This window comes from Protopterus annectens, chromosome 12.part0, assembly GCF_019279795.1.
Source record: "Protopterus annectens isolate FY-2018-M chromosome 12.part0, PAN1.0, whole genome shotgun sequence".
Lineage (NCBI taxonomy): Eukaryota > Metazoa > Chordata > Ceratodontiformes > Protopteridae > Protopterus > Protopterus annectens.
Genome location: NC_056746.1, coordinates 1,323,803,014 through 1,323,822,534, shown reverse-complemented (window position 1 = coordinate 1,323,822,534; position 19,521 = coordinate 1,323,803,014).

Sequence of the window (19,521 nt, the reverse complement as noted above, 5' to 3'; positions counted from 1 at the left end):
CACTCCTTAAAATGGAGAACATCAATATTTGTGCTGTAACAGAGACCTGGTTCAAGGCAGCAGAAAGCACCCCTGCACTACCAGGCTACAACTCATTCCACACCTTTCGACCCCAGAACTTGGACTGAAGCTCCAAAGGTGGTGGTGTTTCCATATTCATAAAGGATGCACACATGTCCAGACTGGTAACCCAACATAATGCATCTGAGATACTTCAGGTACAGCTAACATTGGATAAGACAGTGATTCAGGTTGTAGCCTGCTATAGGTCCGCAACCATGTTCCAAGACTCATACTCCACATTCCTAAGCACCCTAGAGAATATTAGGGTCCAACCTAACACCCTTATACTGGGTGACTTCAACTACCCCTCCATTAACTGGGGAAGCTACTCATGTACCAATACACTTGCCCAACGTTTCCTGGAATTAATTAATTCCAATGCACTGGACCAGCTCATTCTTACCCCTACTAGAGGTAGAAATATCCTTGACTTGGTCATTACCAACATGTGTGAACACTGCTCTAAACCAATAGTCAACTCTTCCCTGGTTAGATCTGACCACAAACTAATCACCTTGGATATCCACATCCATCCCACACCCCCGCCCTGCAAAGGAAACCACCATGAAAAACTTCTCCAAAGCTAACTTTGGGCTCCTAAAAACAGAGGTGGCTAACTTTACAGCACCCATGCAAATGGAGAATAGTTGCATGACTGCCGAATCATACACCAATGCACTGTACGAACACAGACACAAATGCATGGATCTCACAATAGCCAATAGAACCAAGATGCTCTCCTCCAAAAAAAGGAAGCCAATCTGGTGGTCCCCTGCCATAAACAAACTCTACAACAAGAGGAGGAAACTGATGCAGAATAAGGTGAAGTCCCAAGACTGGAAAAACTCCCTTATCAGGCTCAACAAAAAGTTGAAATCCCTCATCAAATCCTCCAAAGCTAGCTATGAAAACAGAATTGCAGCAGATAGTAAAGACAACCACATGGCCTTCTATAGTTATGTAGGGAATCTCCACAGCAATACCCAGATTTCTCTGAGATACTGCACAATGGTACCTCCTATACTGAGCCAACAGATATTGCCAATATAATGGCTGAAAGATCCAGTGCCAACTTTACTCCTCTCTCCCCCAGAAGACAAATCACAATACCAGTAGATTGCCCAACACCCAGTATTACTGCTGCACAGGTGAAAATAGCACTGCCCAAGGCCAAGACTGCAGCTTCTATGAGACCTGACAATATCCCTGGCTGTGCTCTACATAATCTACAGAGTGAACTGGCACCTCACCTGTGTGCCCTGTTCCATCACAGCCTCAACTCAGGCTTTGTCCCTACTGAATGGTGCACTGCTACAGTCATCCCTCTCCACAAAGGAGGAGTGACTACAGACCCTGGGAAATATACCCCCATTAGCCTGATGAGTCTGATATGCAAAGCTATGGAATGCATCATCATGGACCTAATAAACGAGGATATAGGGAATATCCAAACTGTGGATCGCAGACAGTTTGGTTTTGTGAAGAGTAGGTCATGCCTGCTCAACTTCATCAATTCCTTTGAGTCAGTCACCAGAGCTGTGGATGAAGGCAAGGTGGTTCATACAGCCTACCTTGATCTGGCCAAGGCCTTTGATACCATTCCTCACTCAGGAATCATAGAAAAACTCACTAAGCTAAGCATCCACCCCTATATCAGTAGGTGGGTTGTGAACTGGCTCACAGATAGAACCCACAGTGTAAAAGTAGCTGACTCCAAGTCAGACCGCCAACCAGTCATGAGTGGAGTCCCACAGGGTTTGGTCCTGGCTCCTCTCCTGTTTGGTATCTACTTCTCTGAAGTCCAGGCCAACATGAAGGGTCTCTGGCTGACAAAGTTCACAGATGATTGCAAGCTGGGAGCTATTATTAACTCCCCAAACGATATTGACATCCTACAGAAAGGCCTCACTGTGACCAACAACTGGCGTCAGAACCATGGCCTTAACCTCAATGCCAAAAAATGTGTCGTCATCCCCTTTTGGAAAAACCCAGTTCCCATGAATTACCACATCGATGGTAATCCACTGAACACAGACAGTGTTATAAGAGATCTGGGAACACAGGTTGACAGCTACCTCTCTTTTGACCACCACATTGCCACTGTGGTCAAAAAGTCCTTCTGTGTGGCACATCTCATTACTAAGGGTTTTGCATCCAGGAAGAAAGAGGTCATTGTCTCCCTCTACTCTTCCCTCATTAGGCCAATCGTTGAGTGCAATACGTCATTTGGCATGCACCTCACTAGACACCTGCAACAAATGGAGAGGTCGCAAAGAGGATCCTAGGCCTTAAACACTTGTCCTATATGGACAGACTCAAAAAACTCCATTTATTCTCTGTCTCATATCATCTACTTAGAGGCGATCTCTACTTGACTTACAAAGCCATGTCTGACCCAGCTCTGTTAGAAATGCTACATCTAAAGAAATCACAGTCCCTCTGCACCACACACTCCAGAGACCTCAACCACATTACCACAATCAACAGATCATGCTGGATGGACAAGTTCATAACCCATAGACTGCCCCTGCAATGGAATAGACTTCCCATACATGTCAAGCAGAGCACCTCACTGGCCCTGTTCAAGAGAAATCTTGATGAGTGGATGGGAAATAAAAAATTCACCCTGGGGATCACTCCAGTGGCTGTACTTGACAGAGGCACTGGAAACTAAGATCAGGCGGCACGATGCCAGGGTAATCCTATGGACTACACTTGTAAAGGCTCCAGTGCCATTAGCCTAGTACACACCTATGAACCTATGCGTGTAGAACTGACAAGTTGTTCCTAAATAGAGGGAGATGAAGTCATGTATAAATTCTTAGTGTTGTTACTGAAGTTGTAGAGACATGGATGGAGAACCCAGGCAATTGCTAAAGAACCTGCTAACTCCCTGGCATAAGAAAACTCAGTTGCCATGTCTGGAGCATGAAATAGACTCAACTGGATGGTTTGCAGGCACATTCACCAGGAACTCTTTATGCATTTCTATCATACATGTCAGAAGATGCACAAACCCTGGACCAAATTCGTAATAGTAATCGTAATCTCTGTGGTAAATATTATTACCCTTCTACTGATGTGTGATGTGTAGAAGTTAGCTGTAAAGACAGACTACGTACTCTTTTCTTTTGCACCCTGAATTTCTATGTTTCCTCAATATGGTACTTTACACATCTTAAAAAATCTTTTTCAAAGCATTATAACAGATTAGTCAGAAACTACACCACAGCGTCAACAAGTAATGCATATATTTACATTTGTAGACTTAGGAACTACATTTCATGAATTGCCACTTCAACCCTCCCCCATTTTCTCAGTAAAGCCGGTAGTTTTATTAATTTTACACTACACAAATACCACTAACAACACTAAATTCCATCGTCTCTTATATCTTTGACCAGAACACTTACTCAACACACTATGCATGTGTTTACGCATTTAGGTTGTTAGTTTAATACCACGTAGTGAATGAATTGCCATGCAAAGTGAATGGTATCTAGTTGTGTTACTGCTATTCTGATGTGTTACTAAAGTCTAACTACCTCCCCCAAAAAAAAAATCATATTGTTACTGTTATACAAGCAAGATGAATGGTTTAGTGAAGGCAGGCCTCCCTTAAAAAGTTTAACATAAAACAATGTATTGACATATGGTAGCATCTTCATATATGAAAACACATTTATGTAAGTGTGCTATACTCCTCCTTACGCTGCACTTTCAGTTTATTTTCCTCTTCTGGTTTAGCCACTTTGTTTTTTTTCAATGCTATACACTTAACATCTGTTTTTTTTTTATTCTGCTTATATAATAATACACTCACATTGTAAAGGAATCTGCATAATGTTAGTACAGTATAATAACATTCAATGTAACAATGGCTGAAATTTTAGCACATGAAAAAAATCATTATTTTTTTAATAACTACAAGCCAGTGTCTTTGGTCAGCTGGCTATAACCTGACTATACAAAGTATGCATGCATCTGTACATGCATTATCTGCAAAATAATTTTCATCAGATACCAGCCAGAATGTCTACTGACGTCTTGAACTGCAGGAAGCATGTGTCATTTCTGTTGGTGTCTTGCATTCTGTGAGTCCTGCACATGGTGCAAAACTAGGTTCAGTCAGTGTTTTATACATGTGCTATGATAGCTCCTGGCCAGCAGCTTGATAAAGGTTGCAAAAGAACAACATGCAAATGCATTGTTTGAGATTTGTTGTTCAGCTGATCAAAAACAAAGCATGCATATTAATTCAGGAATGTGCAAAACAGAAAGGAAGTAGTAAATGCAGAACACAATGCTGTGTAGTAACATCAGATTTGGACATGGTCAGAGAATGGTTTCTATATGTGTGGAACAGAGTACTAACACCATAAACTACACAGAATACAAAGAAGATAGAGAAGGACATTAATGTAACGCAGTTGTGGAAGTGTTTCACATTAACTCCCACAAGTAATATAGGTTACCACATTCCTGTATGACATTCCCATGAGATAGTCATAGACATTAGAGAATGGCTCTTACTTACTAAACATGCACAAAGAAGATTCCATAAGCAAGCTGCAACAATGCCTTTATCACATCACTAAAAATACTATTGTTCCCATCCTGTCTGGCTGCATGCAACACAGCATGACTAAGGCCAGTTTTACTCATTTTTCAGGAAAAAAATGCTACAGTTCTATCATTTCTACTGCATGGATACTAATAATAGCAAAACCACTCATGGAATTTTATATTTTAGATCAGACTGCTTACTGCGACTAACTCCAGTTTACTTCTTTTTTTTTTCCAAAATGTTTTTATCTATTTTATAATACAATAACTTAACAGTATAGTGACAAGAAAAACAAACTATATGCAATGTCCATAACAACAAAAAAAGTAACATACATAAGAAAACACTTAATATTTATCTAACAGATTAGACAATGTTGTCTAAGCAATTAAAAGATTAGTTGTGTTGTTAGTCCTTGCTTTTATAGTATCAAACTCATTCTTACAAATGTATTTCACAAGATGAATAAATTCAACTTTAAAGACAGGAGTAGACTGGGAATTTTAAATTTTAGTAACGCTTTTCCTTGCTATAGAGAAGATAGACCATAGTAAAAATATTTGTTTTTTAAGAATGACTTCAGGAACAAGAACATTGAAAAGGATAAGGGAGTCAGAAATTATACAGTTGCCATTCCACAGAGCTTTACAAAGATATTTAGAGTCTAACTAAAATGGGGAAATTATTTTGCAATTAACAACCATATATATCCAGTCAGCATCAAGCTGTCCACATCTCCAACATTTCATTTCATCTTTTTTGTACATTATTGCTAGTCTATGTGGGGTGAAAAAACATCTATGTAAAAATTTCCATGTGTATACATGCCAGAACACGGAAGATGTGGAATCCTTATCTGACTGTAAACAAAGTTTTTTTAAATATCTTTGTAAAGCTCTATGGAATGACAACTGTATAATTTCTGACTCCCTTATCCTTTTCAATGCTTCTGTTCCTGAAGTCATTCCTAAAAAACATCTGTTTTGCTAAAATCATTTCTGAAACTTTTATAACAGGTATGTATGAAATGTTCTTGAGTGAGCTATTAAAAAATATTGGGATAAAATCCATGATTTTTAAGTTACTCTTGTTGTATGCCTCTAAAGAGGGTGCAAGCTTAGTATTTATAAAATCCTTACAAGTTTGGATGTCCAGCCAATTGCAAATTTGCAGACTATATCTGCTGATGAAATAGTCTGCACAACTTATTTTATTAGCTGAGATAAATTGATTCCATTGTAATAGGTCACCCTTCTTAAATTCTAACATTTTCTGAGTATCAAAAGATATCAAACATTCATTTGTGTAAGCAATAGGAAACATAATTATTAATAAATTCTTAATTAATTGATTAGAAAACATAAGCTTTTTAAACAATAGCAATATTTGGTTTATAAGATGTGTGAGAACAAGTTTTGATCTTTCACTTTGAATGTAGATTTCTAAAATCCATATAAAGATCTTTGTATGTATTTGAGTGGGTCGACTTCAGATCACTGAAATCCCATTTCACTGACTTTCATTTTACTGAGACCAAATCACCTAAATTTCACAACACTGATAACTAATTTCACTGAACTACAATGCTAAATTTCAAAAGACTAAATTGGAAACCATAGGCAAACACATTCACAACACTAATGACTACCTCTTTTTATGGGTCTATATTATATCAGCAAATGCTTAGAAAAGTGACCAACGAATAATCAACCCTATATAATTGAAAGCTTACAATCTCAAAAGCTCAGAACAGGGATTTTTTTCCAAGGGAAAAAAAATCGCTGTTCCAAAAAAAAAAAAAAAAAAATTGAAAGAATACATAAAATGGGGGGGGGGGTTGCCCCCCACACCCCCACTACTTAAATATACCAACTCTGAGATCGCACTACAGTGCTGAAAACAGCAAAGTAACAGAAGCAGCCAAGCAAATTCTTTCCCTGGGAAAGAATTTGCTTAAAAGCCGCATTGCTATTTTGCCTTTTCGTTGTTTTAAGTTCGACCAAGACGCGTCTTCAGTCATCTAATAGGAACCCCGTTCCACAACTTAAAAACTACTTACTTATCCTCTTAACAGAAACCAGACAATATAAAACCAAATTATGTGGGGGACTACACCCTCCACACACCCCAAACTATATATTCTAACTCCAGGATCTCACTACAGTGGGGAAAACGGCATATACCTTTTACTTGCCACACAGTACTCTACACGCTGCCATTACTGCTGAGAATGCACAAAACATCAGCCATATTACTTTAGATACTTCCCATACAAATGTAAAGATACATACCCACATTTAAAAACACCACAACACCACTTTCTGTGTTACTATCAGTAGTCTGACACTCAACACTGTAAGTGAAATGAGATTCAGTCAAATGAATTTTCAGTATTTTGAAAATTAGGTGATTTGGTCTCAGTGAAATGAATTTCAGTGAAATGGGATTTCAGTGATCTGAAGGAGACTCATTTGAGTATATGGTTCAAGCAATGCCCTATTACTATTAAGAAGTAAGGTTTCATGTATTGATTTCCAGTATGATGTATAAGAAGTATTATTCCAAAGCAACAATATGTTAATAAATGCAGAGTTTAAATACAATTCAGTATTTGGAAACCCTATACCTTCTTTATCCCAGCTTGTGGTGTGCCAGAGAAAAGAAATTCTTTTTTTTTTTTTTTTTTTTTTTTGCGATACCAAAGGAAGTTCAGTAATAAATTATTAAACTTCTGTTTAATTTTGACAGGTGGGGGAATTATTAGAGCTTGGCCAATGAATAAGATTTTAGGTAACAGCATCATTTTGATTAAAATGAATCTGTCTTCAAATGTGAAGAAGAGTCTGTTCCAACTGTCAGTTAGACTAGTAATTGAGTTTATAAGTTGTTGGCAATTAGATGTGAGTGATTTTCTTATAATTAGATTCAATACTGGTACCTAACTATTTAATATGCATGGCCTCCCAGATTATATCACTTTTTGATCTAAGTTTCATAGTAACATTTTTATTTACTAAAAATGCCTGAGTTTTATTGTGATTGAATTTTAGACCAGAGATGTTTGCAAAGAAGTCTAGATTATGGAATAGGTGATCTACTGAATTTTCAATATCATTAGAAGTTATTAGTAGGTCATCAGCAAACAGTTGTATCTTGGGGGATAATTTGTCTGACACTTTATATCCTTTAATGCTATCATTCTTTCTAACGTAATTTGCAAGAGGCTTACTAGCCAGGGAAAAGAGTAACAGGGAGAAGGCACACTCCTGTTTAGTACCTCTTTATATTTCAAATGTGCTAGATAGATAAGATCCAATCTTTACATAGGCTATGGACTTTTCATATAGTTTTTTAATTAATCCTATAAAGTTTGGGGAGAAATTGTATTTTTGCAGAGCTTTGAATAGATATGGCCAGCTTAGGGAGTCAAAAGCTTTATCTATAGCAAGGCTTAAAATAGAAAGATAATTTTTTTCTTGTTTGCTCAGTCTATTAAATACAGTAATCTAATTACATTGTCTTGTAACTATTTATTTTTGATAAACCTGGTTTGGTCTTCATGAATTAACATTGAAAGGATATTATTTATTCTGTCTGTTAGAACAGACATGAATGTATTGTAATCAATGTTGAGCAAAGAAATTGGCCTGTATGATGTGCAAAGGCTGGACTCTTTATTTGGTTTTAAGATGGGAGAGATGATAGAATATTTCCCTGAGGGAGGGATGTTTGCTTTAGTTTTAACTTCTTGGAATGCACTGAGTAAGATTTTCAAGATGTTCTCAAGTAAGAGTTTGTAAACTCTGGAATTAAACCATCCAGCCCTGGTGCCTTTTTTGTCTTAAGATTTTTTATTTGTTCCTTTAATTGTTTAAAGGAAAGGGGTTTGCCTATGTTATTAATATTGTGTTTGGATAGCTTCTTTTGTATGTTATTAGCAAGAAAATTGTCTATACTTTTTTATCAACTTAGATGAATTATTAGGGTCTATATTAGAACCGTGAAAGCCCATTTAAGCGAATACATAAATGTTGACACATATTGTGCGAACCGCGAGTGCACCGAACGCACAAAACCGTGAAATTCAAAATCTCGAACCGGCATAGATGGCCAACCCCACCGCTCACTACATACGACCCACCCAAACAAAATAAATAAACCACATACATACACTAACCGAATCCTACTTCTAACCCTACACTAAACCTTACATACATTACTATCTATGCACTTACCTTAACCCACACCCTAACCCTAAGGTCCATAACTATCGCACACTTATCTTACGGAGCTATACTGCAGAAGGACCAACTATGCCGGTTTGAGATTTTGAATTTTGCAGTTTCAGGCATTCGGTGTACTCGCGGTTTGCGCAATATGTGTTGACGTTTATGTATTCACTTAAATGGGCTTTCACGGTTCTAATATAGACCCAATTATTATTGTTAATATTCTTGTAGTGGCTTTTAAAACATAATAAGATTTTTTTAGATCTGTAACTTTGATAGCCTGATTATTTCTACTGTATATTATTTCTTTTATGACTTTTTTCATTTAAATGTTTAGATTTAATCACAATCCTGTGCATACTCTGGGATTAATTGAGTAGGACTGTAATCTGATTTTTCCACATTTATTGATATTTTATGCTGCATGATATCTTGATATTCCTTGTTCTGTTTACATATGTCAGCTAATGCAGATTTGTTATTTCATGTAAGTTTTAGTTTTAGTTCTTCAGTTTCTTTTTGTATGTCTACCAGTTTTTATCCCACTCTTTTCTTTTATTTATATACCATGTAAGACTACCTTTAATGTGTCCCATAGGATAATATCGAAAACCTCTCCATTATTATTGACGTCTAGGTAAAGCTTTATTTCATCTAGAAACCATTCTTTAAATACTTGTACTGTTACTAGATAAGCAGGTAGTCTTTGGCAGAAGTTTAAGGGGTCAGTATTAAGTGTTACAATGAAGGTGATAGCATTATGGTTAGACATAGGGCATGATGTTTTATCAGTTTTGGCCAGTAATGAACTGTTTACAAAGACTTTGTCTATGTTGGTCTTCATGTCAAATCTGTACGAGTAGTGGGAATACTTCAGGGAGGATAATATTTTTATAACATAGATGTCAATTAGGTTTCTGTCTTTTATGTAGTTGCTCAAGTGCTTGGCAACAGGAGATATCTTGAAGGGCTTAGAGCTTGTAGTATCTGTTGATGAGAAGATACAATTAAAATAACCTACTAATAGTAACTCACCTTTAGACTTTAATGTTATGGTGTCTAAATACTTTTTCATGGTTTTAGTCCCAATACCCGTTATCCAGTATGTGTTTGCAAAAGTGTACATCCTTTTATCTAGTTTTATTATGACTAAAGCGAGCATACCATCATTGCTTGAGCACATGTCAACTATTTCTGGAATTCATATTGATCTTCTGTGCAAAATTAGGACACATTTTCTTTTGTGGTTGTAGTTTAAATTTACCAAAATCTTATCATCTGTAAAGGTTAATTTGTTTACATCTTCTGTTACTGAACTAGTCCTTTTTATGGGGTTGTTCAACCCATTGACATTAATAGATATACCCCTGGATTCTGCATGCCTTGCACGGTGTGCAGGATTAGTGCAGGAGCTCTAGCAGGCAATATATCTGCCGTGCGATCCAGGAACAGCCTGTAGGGGCATGCACATGCGCTCCTGCACTAGTCCTGCACAGACTAAGCCCCTGTATGCAAATCACCCCATTTGCAGGAGAATTCCATGCAAATGAGTTGAATTTGCAATCCAGAAAGCTTGAAACCGTTCGTGCAGAGCAAGTGCAATCTTCAGAAATGTACTCGGTTAGTAATCGAGTGCATTTCTGCAAAATCCAAAACGGAGCCGTGACAGCTCCAAATCCCTATCACTTAGGAAGCATCCATATCACTTAGGAAGCATGACAATGGTCAAGTATAAGGCCACTGGCATTGCAAACAGCCTAAAAAATAAAAAATCAACTTTTATTTTTTTTTTGCCGATCTCAGCTGTTTAAGCGTAGGGCAGCGGAGTTCAAACGGGATCAGGGGGAAAATAATAAAATAAACCTAAAATAAGCATTCTAACTAAAATCACTATTCTGCCATGCAAGTCAGTGGAAGGCAAAAGACAACATGGGCAGTGAGTAGTGGTTGCTAAGGGGGGAGGCTCAGTGTGAGACATGTAACTATGCATTAGCAGGCAATCCTATGCAAATGAGGGGAATGATAGTGAATTCCAGTTTTCCCTAGCATGCTAGTCAGGTCCCAACAGTGTAAGAGTAGGAATAGCTTGGTGCAAGCCTAGGAGTTAGTTGACATCATGGGGGGTCAGGCATACTGTAAGTGGATTGGAGCCCTGTGGCTCTGATTTGCTCCTAGCTTAGCACAGCTAAGCAAGGGGTGTGTCTGAATCTGCCTAGCACTCTTTACATTGCCTAAGCGGGTGAGTGCGCTGCACGCCATGTTTTAAAGCAAGAAAAAAAGTTAAACCAGGAAATAGTGGCACTGTGCACATCTGAGCACTCTGTTTGCATGGTGTGCCCCGAGGCTTAAACAAGAAGACAATGGGAAGGGAAAACAGCAGTAGGAAGGTGATCAAGGAGAACTAGCATAGCTGGCAGATGAAATGTATCAGAATCAGCCAATTACACAGGCAGCAGAACAGCCAAGCCCAGAACACTACTATGAACTATGCAAACACCTTCCCCTCTGGTTTTTCCCACACTCTACACCACCAGTGTATACAAGCAGGGAACCTTTAACAAGCAAAACTACAAAATGATAGGGGGTGCAGCAGGCAACATAGAACAACATGTGCAAGAGGCTGAGGGTGAAGAGGATGTGAATGCTGCTCATCAACCCACAGTGAGGAGATGGAGAAGAGTGTACAGACCCAGGGTCACCTTCCAGCGGCTACATAATGTGGAGATAGTGGAGTGCTATAGGGTGGACAGGACCTCCTACAGCAAATTGTTGAGCTGTGCCAGCCATGCCTGACACACTGAACTGACCGAAGGGAACCCATCCCAGTGGATACCAAGGTATGTGTAGGCCTAGGAATACTAGACACAAGTTCCTCCCAAAGCTCAACTGGGGATATCATGGGTATCTCACAGGCATCAGCATCCAGAGTATTCCACCAGTTCCCAGAGGCCATGTCAGCACATGCCAGTGAGCACGTATGTTTTCTCAACACCCGTGAGGTGTTGGCTAGCAATATGCTTCTCTTCCACCAAATAGAAGAATACCCTGAGGTAGTGGGTGCTATAGACTTCACGCACATATGCATCAAAGCACCACCCGGTGATCAGGGTAGAGCCTACATCAAACGAAGGGGCCTCCCCTCCATCAATTGCCAGGTTGTGTGTGATGCCCAGGGCATTATAATGAATGTGTGTGCTGGCTGCCCTGGAAGCTATCATGATTACCACATTTGGCATCTGACACAGCTGTACCAGAGATTTTCTAATGGGGACATCCACTATGGTCACCTAGTGGGGGGTGCTGGTTACACACTGGAGCCGTGGCTGATGATACCCATCAGAAATGTACACACACCTGAACAAGAATGCCATAATGAGGCACACACACAGACCAGACTTCTAATAGAGCATGTGTTTTGGATGCACAAGTCATGGTTCTGGTGTCTGGACACATCCAGTGGAGCCTTGCAGTAATCACCAGCTACATGTACTCAAATTGCTATGGTATGTGTCATGCTACGCAATATGATCCTGTGGAAACAGCTGCAGCAGGAACAGCATGGGGCAGGGCCACACAGCCCCGCACCAATGCTAAGACCTGCACAGGCACAGAGTGACTCAGAGAAGGAACAACCTGAGCCTGCCCCAGTAGGGAGATGGAGGCATGTTCATTATGCCCTGGCCATGGCAAAGAGACAAGGCATAGCATATATACTGACACAGTAGGGACCCGGGGAATGACACCTCTCTCTGACTCGCACATGCAGTAAAAGGGATGCCAAACATGACACTACCTGTGCTTAACCATGTATAGGGAGTGTACTATGTGCATCCAACATACGCAGCCCTCAGCACCATCCTCAATCCTGGCACACCCACAAGGTAAGTCAATCAACCTACCAATTGCCAAATGGAGTAGAATGTGTCATTATCTGTATTTATGGTATGGATGTGAGCATGCAAGGGATCTGGGTGGCTGAATGTTATGGCAGCAGATAGTAGACACACATAGTGGCACCATGACATCTGAAACACATACTGGAGTCATCATAGTAGCCAGTGCTACATAGGGTGACAAAACCCACTGCAGCAAATGTGCTGGGTGACATGCATGTCCATATGCCTCACATATGCCAGTCAGGGAGGTTCACATACCCAACAACAGTCTCAGCCAGCAGGACAGGTGTAGACATACCCAAACAGAGCCTATACTATGGCCTCTGAATGATGCCTATGGGTAACCTCCCTCCCAGGCCTACACAGACATCCTACAGCAGGTCAGGCAGTGGGATGTTAGTTCTGAAAGTTAGGAAGTCATACACTCATATGTAGGGCAACCAAAGCTAAGACCTGTAGTACACTGATGTGCCTCTAGTCAGTATGATAGGTTAGAAAACATAATGAAATGGAGTACCTGACATACCAGTACAGTCATCGTAAATGTGTGCAAGTGCCAGGTGTGCCCCCCATCCTATGTAAATATGTAGAAACAGTAAGGTGTGCCCCCAATCATGTGTAGAAATGTAGAAACAGTCAGGTGTGCCCCCCAATCCTGTGTAGAAATGTAGTAACAGTCAGGTGTGCCCCCCAATCCTGTGCCCCCCCACACCCATGTAGACATGTAGAAACAGTCAGGTGTCCCCCCCCAATCCTGTGTAGAAATGTAGTAACAGTCAAGTGTGCCCCCCCAATCCTGTGTAGAAATGCAGTAACAGTCAAGTGTACCCCCCAATCCTGTGTAGAAATGTAGTAACAGTCAAGTGTGCCTCCCCAATCCTGTATAGAAATGTAAAAACAGTCAGGTGTCCCCCCCACAATCCTATGTAGAAATGTAGTAACAGTCAGGTGTGCTCCCCACGCCTATGTAGACATGTGAAAGCAGACTGTTCTTCCCCTTCCCCCAATCCAGTGTAGAAATGTAGTGACACTCAGGTGTGCCCCCCCCAATCCTGTGTAGAAATGTAGTAACATGTATGAGTAGGTATAATATGAGTGGAGCAGAGATGGCCAGAGGTGGCCGAGGCAGCAGAATAGGTTGTAGTATTTGCACAATATGCAGGTCTATGTGTGTTAGGATGGTGTGTGTTTCATAATGTGTGAGAGTGGTCAGTATGTATGCATGTTGAGATAAGGCTTGGTGGCCATTGCCCAGTACTGCTGATAACAGGGACAAGCCCTCACGACTGCAGTGCCAAAGACAATCCCACCAGTATAACACATGCTAGCAGTAAGCCATTGTAAATGTATGGTGGTAATATGTGTCAGTGTGTGAAAGACTGACATGGCATGGCTGTTGGGCTAGATATACAAGCAGTACAAAGGGAAAAGTACCCCGGACATACAGTATATATTGTGTCGCTGTGAAATGGTGACACCCTTGGATTTATACATATAGGTATGCATCACAGTAACAGGACCTGTAGTAGGGGATACCGGTGATGACTGCCTTGAACACCTGCAAATCACAAAGGAGGTAGGACTGATGTATTGGGAATCAGCTGATGTATCTGCACATGCAAGCATAACTGTAATGCCCCATGCATATCTGTGTGTCAGATGCAAGTAGTGTCCATAGCACACATGCACCCAGCCATGCAAACACCACCCAAAGGCACCTCTCTGGCAATATCCCTGCTATGGGGAAAGGGTACAGTATGACCCCACCTGTATATGGCAATAGCGGAAGACTGCAGCATATAGTGCAGGTGTCCCATGCAAGTGTGTCCCTAGCTGCAGGTAGCACCCTGCTAGCATCCACACCACCCGATCAAGACTGATAGAAGGTATTGGCATGAATAACTATCACATCTAACCTGTCACCCCAGGGGAATATACTGCATGGTGGTCTGGGACTGTAGGACTGACAGAATGCAATGGCCTGCCACATCTGGCCTGCATCAACACCTAATGCCCCACAGGTGCCTGCCAAAGGCACATGTCTCACGTGTACTGCCAATGCATGTTATGTCATGGACACCCAAATAACAACATAACACACTCCATATAAGCCATATGCAAGGCCGTGTGGACAAACCACAGTAACATGTCCACCATGTCCCACTGCATAAACTGTGGACCAACAATAACACACACCTGTGATGTGGTGATACCCTTAGGGAAAGAATCAGAGAATGTATGCATAATGTATGGAAGAGGTTAGAATAACAGAGGGAGGTGTGGGAGCATGGGCAGCATGGAATGTGCATGGTCCGACACCAACCTGTGTGCACACACTATCCCTGTCTGCAAACACATAAATGGGTGGCTAAACATGTGCCCGTACACCACAATAGGGTAAATGTCCTGACCCTCTGGCTAACATGTGCAAATCTGTACAGCTGTGAGTCATTGCCACAGCAAGATAAGGCCATACTGCCATGTTGATGGGTGGACAAGTATGGGATCCTCTGCCAGCAGTGTACCTAGGTGCTGAACTGGATAAACAAACCCAGCACCAGGTGCCTGCAGCTCCCCCCTCCAGCATGGCATAACTTACCATGACTACATATGTGTCTGCCCACAATACTGAACACAGCTGCAGTCACCCTTGTCCTCCAAGTCATCACTATGAGCAAGAATGTCCACCTGACAGTACACGAGGACAGAAAACATCACTGTGTATAACAGTACACATGTCTGAATATCTCTGCTAACAGCAGTACCATTCAGCTAAAGCTGCACAGACGCAATCACCTACAGTACACACTATCCCCTGCACAGTTTGTCCCCATACTGCTAAATGATCGAAGAACACCCTGCAGAAACAGTATGCTACCTGTAGGTGTACAATACAAAGGTCTACACTGCAGTACACACTACCTGGAATCGATCCACACATTCAGTACAGAAGGCCATACTGGGCATGCTCACATACTTAGAGAAATGAAGGCAATGTCAGCCAACAACATACCGAAAGGTCATACTGGGCATGCTCACACACACAAACAAATGAAGGCCATGTCTGCAAGCAACAGTGGACCAGACATATCTGGCATTTTCAGATGTTAGTGCAGACACTCCTCAGTATGCATCACTCATGCTTTGCACACACACTGGATAGGAATACAGGCATATATCCAAAGACAACACGTAGACATACACTGATGTGTGGACGAGAGTGACTGTCACAAGGGGCCATCCATTAAGAGGCCTGTCCCACCCAACACCCAGCCAAATGGCTACAACCACATGAGGTTCGGATGTCACTCACTGTAGACCTTAGCCACTGGTATCTGTCAGCATGATGGACTATGTGGTGAAAGTGCTAGCTGTGCAACATGACTGTACAAGGAAGTAGTCATTTAGCAGTTGTATACACGTACCTGTGGAATATAACCCTGCGTGTGCCCACATATGGTGTGTCAACCTCTAGATGAATGGGTTATGTCCCATGCACACACACTGCCCTCCCCATAGCCATACAATGAGAAGCCTTCTGAGGTTATCCACTTTGAAATACACCCCTGTGAAAGGTTTAGTCCAGTAATTTCTGTGATGCTTCCTATAACTGTGTACTGCTGTAGTGTTATAAATTAGTTAGGTAGGAGTTCTAATCCCAGACATGGCAACCGTGTGTGTGTGTGTGTGTGTGTGTGTGTGTGTGTGTGTGTGTGTGTGTGTCTGTCTGTGTAGAGAGCAATGCTTTTTAGGCTAGTCACACTCACTACAAGTCAAATGCCCTACTTTGTCAAGGCTGCTGATGTCATTCACTGTGAAATACACCTTTTGGAAAGCTGTAGCCCAGTAACCTCCATGGCACCTCCTATACCTATGCACTGTTGTAGTGTAATAAACTAGTTAGGTAGTTGTTCTAATCCCAGACAGGGCAACTGTGTGTGTGTGTGTGTGTGTGTGTGTGTGTGTGTGTGTGTGTGTGTGTGTGTGTGTGTGTGTGTGTGTGTTTGTGTGTCACCTTCTGTATAGAGAACAATGCTTTTTAGGCTAGTCACACTCACTACAATGAAATTGCCCTACTTTGTCAAGGCTGTTGATGTCATACACTGTGAAATACACCTTTCGGGAAGATGTAGCCCAGTAATCTGCGTGGCGCGTCCATAACTGTGTACTACTGTAGTGTAATAAACGAACATGTTGGTTGTGGATGTTTTGTATGTGTTTCAATGTCGGTGTAGGGAGCAATGCATTTTAGCCTAGCCACAATCACTACAAGTCAAATGGCCTACGTTGACAATTTTGCTGATGTCATCCAATGTGAAATACACCTTTGGGGAAGGAGTACTCCAGTAATCTCCATTGCGCATCCTATGACTGCATAGTGCTGTAGTGTAATAAACTAGTTAGGTAGGAGTTCTAATCCCAGACATGACGTGTGTGTGTGTGTGTGTGTGTGTGTGTGTGTGTGTGTGTGTGTGTGTGTGTGTGTGTGTGTGTGTGTGTGTGTGTGTGTGTGTGTGTGTGTGTGTGTTTGTGTGTGTTCCTGTTTGTATCTCGTATCCTGTGTGGAGGTGGTTGTGAGGGTGGGACAACTGGGCTCAATGTGGAGTGGGTTTTGCAAATTTCTTATATGGTGGCCCTAGTATATATCACAATGTCCACCATACAGGGATAACAGATGTGAAATAACCAAGAGGCTGGTGTGCAAATCCATACCCATACATGTGACATCAAGGCCAGGCAAACAAAGTTAGCAACCCTAGTATTACCCAGAGAACACTCTCAACCCATGTTTCATACACACACACACACACACACACACACACTTGCCTAGGCAACAGCCGCTATGTTGGTAGTACCCTGCATACTGCCCACTGATAGTAACTAAGGTGTGATTGCAGTGGGCTACAGAGGGCATGGCACCCTGTCCATCTGTTCCAATGGCACGTACATGCTGACAGTGCACCTTCCCCATGTTCCCCAGTGGAAACCTGCAACACCTGTGGTGCCATCAAATGTGACCCACAAAGGACATACCATGCCTGAAAACATGTCCTGTATGGACAGATACCACTGACACCAGGGAATGCCGGTATCATGCTATCAATGTGGGTGCAGGGTAAACCTGCTGACCATTACCAGTTCCCACCACATGAGGCCAGGACTGGTACATCTGATGATAATCTGTGTAAACAACCTGGGCCAGACACCCTAGGTACAGTTGCACATGTCACTGTACCTGCATGTGGGAGGTGTGCACATCCCAGACAACATCCAAATCATTGACTAAGGAACACATACATGGCAAGAAATGCACAGCATTGGCCACACAGCAGTCACCCAAGTGACTGGATGGTGAGTACAATACCTGCCTCTGTGGGCAAATCCAGAAACTACACCCCTGAGCCACAATGTAGACCATTGTCATGTGGGCTGATGCCAAGATGTACCCATCACTTGGCCTTGTATAGCTGTCTGGCAAAGTCGAACACTACACACCCATGAAGCAATGTACCCATGCATGTCAGTACTGGCACAGTGTGTGTGTGTTTTGTATGATGTGTATGAAACTGACATACCGAACATGCTGTCCAATATCAGACACCTCCACATACCCTTTGCCTATATAACCTCTGTATGACCTCTGTGGTGCATGTGATACCTGCACAGTAATGTGTTGTGGCAATCTCACTAGTAATGAGTTGTATTCCTGGCCCTGCCATGTGTGTCAATGTGTGTGAATCCCTGTGAGAGTGTGGCTGTGTTGATACTGGCACCTGTTCATGCAGACAGGCACGTGTACTACATCTACCATATAGCTACCATATTCCTGTTGCAGATGCCACTCACCATCACATATACATTTTGAGGGTCCTCAACATGTAACCTATGTGTGCATCCAATAACTGCATAGAAATGTTTATTTTATTTATTTATTTTTATTTAACATTTGTTGACTGGGAAAGTCCTACTAGGTTCCACAGATCCTGTTTTCAGCAGAGGCCCGGGAGAAATGCTCCAGAAGCATGTCTTTAGAATGTGGGAGGAAACCGGAGTACCTGGAGGAAACCCATGCGAACACAGGGAGAACATGCAAACTCCACACAGAAGGCACCCCAGCCGAGAATCGAACTGGAGAACCTCTTGCTGTGAGGTGACAGCATTAACCGCTGCACCACTGTGCTGCATGGTCCATAGTCATCAGGGGTTTGATACCCTGTGCTGTTAAGTGTGTGACACAAACATGCTTAAGTCTTACTCTTCCACCCCTCCCTGACTTTACTTTGTCTCTGTCTGCCTCTTTCACTCTCTCACTGGTGGATGAGGAGACCTACACCTGCTTTGCTTAGGCAGCAGCATGTTTATTTAAATTGATGCTCATGATCCGCTGATCGCCTGCATGAACTGCAGCCCACCTCTAGCTGATTGCATGTGGGACAGCTGTGGTAACATTCCCATTGCCAATTGCATGGAAACACACTTCAATATCTAGGAACATCATGTTAGTGTTGGGCCTTTTCATTCACTGTGAGGAGGAACTCGTTCTGTAGTTTGGCAAACAGCATCTCAGATGGATTGGGGATTTACCTCTAACAGCATGCACTGTGGAAACAGGGCAACACACAGGAGGGAGGTGTGCCTGACCTGACTATAGACTGTAAGTGCTGCTATACTGCATTTGGAGTAATGTTGGTTTAACAGGGTGTGTGTGGATATGGCTGTCCTATATGTTTTAATAACTGCCATGTCAGTGCTATGTTTATGAGGG